The 8,008-nt window shown below is 46.5% G+C and overlaps 1 protein-coding gene and 1 pseudogene across 2 annotated transcripts in view; both read left to right on the top strand.

Moving 5' to 3' along the window:
• Positions 1–711: 711 nt before the first annotated feature.
• Elavl1 (ELAV like RNA binding protein 1) overlaps positions 712–8,008 on the top strand; it is a 43,727-nt gene continuing 36,430 nt past the window's right edge. The window contains exon 1 of one of the 2 annotated variants that reach the window (XM_038346887.1): positions 712–871. The gene's annotated coding sequence lies outside the window, so the exon portion shown is untranslated. The remainder of the gene's footprint in view (positions 872–8,008) is intronic. The other variant, XM_038346886.1, reaches the window with a different exon arrangement.
• LOC119825854 lies at positions 6,942–7,093 on the top strand (annotated as a pseudogene).

Genomic DNA, 8,008 nt, shown 5'->3' with positions numbered 1-8,008 from the left:
CAGTAATTAAGACCACTGGCTTCTCTTGCAGAGGACCTGGGTTCGGTTCCCAGCACCCTGATGGCAACTAACAAAAGCCTGTAACTCCAGTTCCACAGCCTACGACATTCTTTTACGACTTCCGTAAGCACTGCACGCATGTGGTGCACAGGCAGAAAACCATCCCAAACCCATTTAAAAAAAAAAATCTTAAAACCAAAAATTTCAACGTGAGAGCCTCTGGAAATGCCATGCTGACCACATCCCTTAATTCACTTCACTAGATAAGAAAACTGAGGCCAGGCGTAGTGACGTCAGCTGGTGCTCAACCGCAGGCTGAGCGGAAACGTCTGTCGGAACCGGGATTCGAACTAGTGATCCTAACTCCTAGCCTGGGCTTCCGGTGACCACACTTCTTACTTTGCACAGCCCGTCAGGTGCGGACCACATGGTGTGCGTAGTACAAAGAGAGCCAGTCCTCGGCCTCCGCGCTCAATCGACGTCTGCAGCTGGCCAAGCCCCAGCTAGAGCCCTCCACGGCCAGCGTTAGCCACTCCGCGTCTCCACCGGCCGCTTTAGCCCTTCGCAGGCGGCGCCGACAGGAAGTCCTGCCTCCGCCGCACGCACCAGCGTACCGCGACAGCCATACCAACCAATGAGCGCCGCCTCTTCGAAGACGCCGACCAATAGACGAGCGCGCTGAGAAGGGGGCGTGTCTGGCCGCGGGGCCAGGGAGCGGGTCGTGCGCGCTGAGGAGGAGCCGCCGCCGCCGTCGCCGCCGCCGTAGCCGCTCTGCCGCCGCCACCACCACCGCTACCGAGGCCGTGCGGAGCCGTTATCGCCGCGCCGCCCGCCCCGGAGCAGAGCCCCGGGCCTTCCCGCCCTTGTTCAGGTGAGGCCGGGTGGCTCCGGCGACTTCCGAAAGAGTAGGCCGCGCTAGGGCCTGAGCTCGCCTAGTCCCGCGGGCTCCCGCCGGGCCTGCACCGGCCGAAGGCCCCAGGCCGCGTAAGGCCTGGGTACGGAGACGCGCGTGTAGGCCGTGGCTAGGCGGAGGGAAACCGACTCGGTTTGATCCTGGTCGGCGACAAGCCTCCCCCGGTCCAGATTCCTCTCTGGGCTCCCGCGAGAGAGGCGGGAGAAGGACACGGCGTGGGCACGCGCTTTGGGGGGCCGAGCTCCGAGGCTTCGGGGGGCCCTGCATAGTCAGTCTCGGAAGCCCGGTGATCCGGGGGCGGAAGAGAGGAGCGAGGGCCTTGGGCGCCCAGAGGTCACGGCCTACGGACTCGCTCCCTCGGGAAATCCCACAAATTTCTTTTGTGACCGATTTTCAGGATACAGCGCGACGGATCGTGAGGTCCGCTTAGAAGTGTGCAGACCTTTCTTCTGTATGTATGGAAGTCCTAGAAAATAAAAGGAAAAAAAATTGATCGCCATCTCTAACAAAGCTGTTCTCGGGACGTTTGCATTTGTAAAATAATGTATAAACAGTGAAAATCTAGTAGCACGCAGTTGAACAATGGGGAGTGAAGGAGAGTCTTCCTTTTCTGTTGTCTTCTACTGCTAAAGCCTGTCAAAATGGGTCTTAACACCTACTATGTGCAGGGCAGCTGGAAGAACTTTGTTTCGCTGGACAGAACTTCCATTGTCGAAAGTGTTCATGTGGGATACCGATGGCCAGTGCTCTAGAAGGGGGCAAGATCGGATGATAAAGCTTTTCTAACCTCCTTGCTTCAGACAGTTATGGTCAGATAATGGTTGGTTGTGGGGGCCTGGCTGCCCTGTGCATTGTAGGAAGTTGGATGGCATGCCTGGCTTCTCTGCCCACTAAGTATTAGCATCTCTGCCTCCCACTTTTCCCAGTTGTAAGGACCAAAAATAAATTCAAATGTTACTAGGGGTCTTTCTCATTCTCCCCACCACCAAACACACACACAGAGGTGAGAAATCCTTAAATAATCTTTCTGGAAAGTTCTTCCAGCCTGATTCTGATGTTCTGTGGGAAGCTCTTAAGATTTTGAGTAAGCGGTGTTGAATTACCTGCAGAATAGCAGGGTGAAAGTATTGTGCAGATGTAAATAAGAGGAAAACCTCAGTGTTGTGCGTGCCACCCGTGGAATACATGATGTTACAAATAATCACCCGAATTTATCAGCAGTGTTCCATGTGTTAATACTTGGCAGGCATGTCTCCAACCCCTAAGCTAGGTGGAACAATATCCATTTTAGAGAAGAAAGTGAAGCTTAGGATAGTCTCATGCATTGAAGTGGCCAGTGCAGGATTTGAGTGCAGGTCCTAGCTAACCCAGTGGTTTGCCGCTGAACATGTGTGTACAAAACTGCTGAGATCTGGTTTTTAAAATGCTGTGGGGCTAGAGAGATGACTGCTCGGCAGACAAGAGCACTTGTTGCTCTTGCAGAGGACCCGTGTGTTCAGTGCTTAGCACCTGAATGATGGCACACAACTGTCAATAACTCCCCTTCTAAGGGATCCGTGACGCCTTCTGACCTTGCAGGCACCAAACACGCATGTGGTTCTCATATATGTACAGACAAAACACAAATATAAAAATAATTTTAATGCTGTGACTTTGAAGTCTGTGAAGAAGCTGAAAGAAAGAGGAAATGTTTCTGTTTCAGTTAGCACTGGTTTGAGGGAAACAAATTCAGATGTGTTCAGGAATAGGTCACCGGGCAATAGTAGAAAAGGCGAGATGGAAGAACATACTTTTTCCTGTGCTTACTCAGTTGCTTCCCACACTCACTGTTTCTTTTCTTTCTGCCTTTGCACGCCAGCAGGAGCTGACTTTTGAAGATGGAGATCTGATAATGTTTCTCCTCATTAGAAGTCTTTGGACAGGGAGACAACAATTGTGCTGGGCTTTTTGAATAGCTCTAAAAATTAAATCAGAAGCCCTTAGCATGGGGTAACACCCCACACACACCATCTCTAACCCTATCTGTTCTTTTCTTGGAAGAAGATCTCTTTCTTATATTGTGTGGCCTGATTCAGAGCACAAACATCGCTTGAAGCTGCCTCCAACTGCCAAGGCTTCTCCACCTCCAGAATCAACTGTTCCCTGGTTTGTGTTCCCATCGCATTCAGTGTGTTCAGTCTAGTTAAATGTTGAACGGTGAGAAATGCAATGCCAGCCTTTTGCCTCTAGGTGGCAGTAGCTCAACAGTGGTACTGGCTAAGAGAAGCCCTAAGGAAATTGGTCAACAAGAGGGAAGTGAGCCTTTGCATCCCTCTCCCCCAAGCTGTGTTCTAGCCCAGAGGCTAGCCTCTGGAGAGACCATGGTGTATATGACTTAGGTGTAGATGATTTCAGCCTGGCTGGTGAGCAATAACATAACATAATTGATGTGGAAACACAGAAAAGGGAACTGTTACTCAACTCAGGGGACCTCAGAATGTTCCCTGGAGTTGTTGATGCAGGAGGACTGGAAGGAAGTAGCTAGGTAAAAGACCAAGTGGGAAAGACTCTTCAAGAACTTGGTGAGCAGAAGAGGTCAGGTCATCCATTTGTTTGGGCAACCATGCAGGTATGGAACTCTGGAAAAGCAGAATGAAGTGAGTAGCAGATCCTTTGGGAAGAGAGCTCAGCTATTATGAGGACCCTCTCCAGATCCATGTTAATTGACAGAGGGAGTCACATTTGCACAGGAGGAGCTCACTGGCATCCAGAAAACCAGTTAGGGGCTTTCCTTCAATTTAGAAGTATTGCTAATATGACCCAGAATATCAGCTGTAGAGACAGGGAGCATTGAAACACAATTAGAGGGTCAAAAGTCCCATGGCTTGGAATTTGGACATGAGAAAGAGCAGTGGTAGCTGACCCTGCCCAGCACTTGAGTGCCACAAAAATGGGTGGCCACAGAGAACCTGAGAAGGAAGAGGGAGCAGTTTAATGTATAACTGGAGACAAGAGAACAAGCACAAGGCTGAAGCAGAATGCAGGAAATAGGATGGTGACAGAATATCCATGTCCACACATGGGGGTACTTACTCCAGTGCTCAGTGGTTTAAAACCCCCTTTCTATCTTCAAGAAAGTTATTGTGAATTACCAGGACCTATTCTCTATTACTGGGAAGAAATGACCTTTCCAGAGCTGAGGGTAGGTCAGTTGGTAGGATGCTTGCCTTATATGCATGAAACCTAATTTTAATACCCAGCACCACATAAACCAGGCATAGTGTCTCGTGCCTATAATCCCAGTGCTCAGGTATTATGGGCACATATTGGCTATCTATGGAGGTCGAAGCTAGCCTAGGCTACACTGAAACTGTCTCAAAATGAAAGTCAATCTGATTTGAGAAGAGTACTCAATGTATGAGACATAAAAAAAAGAGGGTTAGTCTTTACATACAGTATATTGAATGGAATGATTATCAGTTACTGAGAGTTTGTTTTTATTTAACCAGATTGCAATAAAAGAAACAGGGCTATCCAGAATCAGCAAATGACCACAGTAAGAAAAAGGAAGGCATCAAGAAGCTACCAGGCCTGAGTGTACCAGTTAAGCCAGACCAAGAGAGTCAGTCAGGAAGGTCAGCATGGAGATAAAACTAGAAAATTATGCTGGGCTTAGGTTTCTGGGCTTTGTCAAGGGGGTTCCAGAAGATTGATTAGGGAGAGAAGAGGACCAACTAGTTCAAGAGCTGTTATCCTGATCTATTGATACTGGGATTGCTTCTGTTTTGTGTTCCTGTGCCTGGCACATGGTTGGCATTCTACCCATGCCTGGAGAAAAAAGAGTTAATGGCAAGCTCAGAAATGACTGGATTCAGCCACACATCAAAGAAACCTTTATGCCAGAGGAAAGATTGACAGGAGAATAGTGCATAGCAACTTGGTGGCAAGGCTCATGTCACCATAGACAGAGGCCTGGAGACGTTGGAAAATGAGTCATTTAGAGGGAAAGGTTAAATTGTGTTTAGAGACATGTTTAGAAGTTGGGCTAGGATAGAGGGGACAGGGCCCTGATTGAGAAAGGAGGGAGAGTTAGAGATGTCTTCAGATGTTACTCAGGCAGAACTTGAAGTTGCATTTGGTAGAGGGAATAGAAAGAGATGAATTGGAGGAGAGGTGTGGTAGTTCTAATGCAGGAAGTAAGTCAAAGTTAGGGAAAAGTTTGGATAAGAGTGAGACAAGAGACAGGCTGGGAAATTACACACCTTGGTTTCAGGAGTAAGGGTACCCACATTTATCAACTGACAGGTGTTGTGTAGCAGTTGGTAACATCCACAGTGAGAAAATGAAGTGACTAACCCCCACTCTCTTTCGGATGTTGCTGACATTCATTTTGGAAGTAAAGTAGAGCCATGGGCTTTCGTGCCTTAATGTGTTGCTGTGCATGCCTGTGCAAGAGCTTCACCAACTTCAAGTCTCTGGCACTTTTAGCAGGACTCTGTAGCTGGCCAAGTCCCTAGGGCCTGTAGAGCACTTGGACTGGGCGGCCAGCTTCTCTGCACCTGACCTACTGTGAACTTGCTGACTAGAGCTGTCCCAGCCAAGTAGCCTTCCCCTTCTTGACTGTAGACAGGGACCATTAAGGATCTCTATGTGCCCCCATCTACCTGAGCACTCAATGGGTAGCAGTTGTAATGGGGTCAAGTGGCACCTTCAGTTTTTTCTAGCAGGAAAGCTTTTCCTGGGTATTTGTTCCCCACCCCCACCACCCACCTTGAACACTCAAGAGTTTTATATTTAGAAAGAACCACGGAAATAATTAAGGAACTAGAGAGAAGGCTTGGCAGTTAGAACACTTGCTGCTCTTGCAAAGGACTTGGGTTCTGTTCCCAGCATCTACATGGTGACTCACAAATACCTGTAACTCCAGTTCCAGGGGATCTGACACCCTCTTTTGACCTATATGGGCACCAATGCACAGACATATGCTGGCAAAATACTCATACACATAAAACAAAATTTTAAAATAGAAATATTTGAGTTTAAGCCTTATTAGAAGAAGTGGTAGTAGTGCTGGTCAGGCCTGATGAGGAGTTTTGACTGTCTTCAATCTAGCATTTGTCCTTTACAAAGGCCTGCCCTACCATTGAAAAGTTTGGCTCTCATGTTTGCCTCATGGATATTAGCTGCACTGATAACACCACCCATGTATATTTTTATGTCGTATATAAAGGTGTCTACATTGCTCTCCCGCATATGCAGTACATGTGCTGCTGATGAGAACACCATGGTAGATGTCACACAACACAACTATAAGACATTTTGAAAGGTGCAATAGGATCAAAAACCCCAAGATCCTTTTAAACAAGATTTCTCCTTGGTATATCCAGTACTTGAAATGGTTCCAAATAATAGGAAGATCATTTTTTGTCACATTTGAAGTTTCCATCTTTTGCTCCTTGCAGTTGGCTCTTATTCTTTGGGGTGGTGCTTAATAATAATGATCTTGAGAAAATAAGATACTGTTGTATGTGGCTGAGTGATAGAACTGTTGCCTTCAAGACTCAAGGTTCTGTCCTTACCACCTTGTGGGCGGGTGGACATGAAAATGCCATTATGATACCCATTATTTTGTATGTTAACTTTAAAATTATTTTAGGGCTGAAAAGATGGTTCAACTGTTAAACATGTGTTCTGCTCTTGCTGAGGTCCTAAGTTTGCACACAATATTCCACATCAGACAACTTAAAACAACCAGTAACTCCATTTCCAGGGGATCCAACACTTCTGGCCTCCTCTCACATGTACATAGCCACATGTAGATACATAAACTTAATTAAAAATCAATCTTAGATACTTTTAAAAGGAAGGAACTTAATGGGTTCATAAGATGTCAGGACAGCTTCTGACTGCTGTTCTTTAACATCAAAGAAATGTTCCACACATGTAATACTCTAGGTGGAGTCTGAAAGCCAGTAACCCTTTGCTACTGTGTAAGACACCAGGGTTGCCTGAAACCCTGAGTTTGGGGGCCCTTAGATAGCAATGGCCAATCCTTAACTGATAGGGGAAATGCCATGATCAAAAGGTCATTTTCCCAGGATGAGACTCATCCATTGCCCTTGGGATGTGTTAACCCCTATGAATTTCCCCAGATGCTAGAAACTTGACTGCAAAATTTGTGATAGTTGGGACTTTGGCCATGTATGTGTATAGGTCTAACCTTGGCTCTCAAAGTCTTTGTTGTATTTATGTTATTTATTTTGGTGTGGGGCACATGCGGAGTTCAGAATAAAACTTGTTGGAGGTTAATTTTACCATTTTTATATATGTTTTGGGTATCAAACTCAGATTGTCAGACTAGCACAATAAATTCTTCATCTGTAGACGTAAGTCACAAAACAATCCCACACCAGTTTGGAATTATGATTAATAAAAGGGTTATTTATTTAAGGGGAAAAGTTAAAGATCACTGTCCTAGACAGTAGCCCTCTGTGCGACCAGGAACATAGTCTAGTAACCAGAAGAGGAACCAGAAAAGAGAGAGAGGGAGAGAGAGAGGGCACACAAACACAAGTAGGCCAGCTGTGAGCTCCTCAACATAGCCAGCACAGGGCTACGCTGCTTTTTTAAAGCAAAAGAGACCACACCCAAGTGGACTGGTATCTTAAAGGCTATTGGCTGAAGGAGCCGAAGGAGCTCCTGCAGTATTCACCCATTGAGCCAGCCAGTATCTCAAAAAAGTAAATAATTCTAAGTCAGAGTAGTTGAGGAGCTAATAAAGGCTAAGTCGATGTTGGAGAAGAATTGAAAAATAAAGCAACCTGTTATCCTGCATAGAGCAAAGCCAGGTTGGGGACACCAGCTGGAAAATTCAATAGGGCACCATCATAAAAGTACTAGAATTCATGCTGGACCATCACTATTTAGTGACAACTCAAGGCCAAGCCTTGTCATTTATTAACAGCCTGACTGACCATTAGCAAAATAAAAATAGTGTGACCTCTGAGCTTTAGTGGTGATGGCAAAGAAAACCTGGAAGTGAAGGGACTTGACTTAGAGGTAGCAGGAAGTGGCAGTGGCTTGATAGTGGTCATTAATAATTGGATAGTCACAAGA

This window comes from Arvicola amphibius, chromosome 10, assembly GCF_903992535.2.
Source record: "Arvicola amphibius chromosome 10, mArvAmp1.2, whole genome shotgun sequence".
NCBI lineage: Eukaryota > Metazoa > Chordata > Mammalia > Rodentia > Cricetidae > Arvicola > Arvicola amphibius.
The sequence above is the reverse complement of the archived record's forward strand: the minus strand, read 5'-3'. Positions and strand labels throughout refer to the sequence as shown.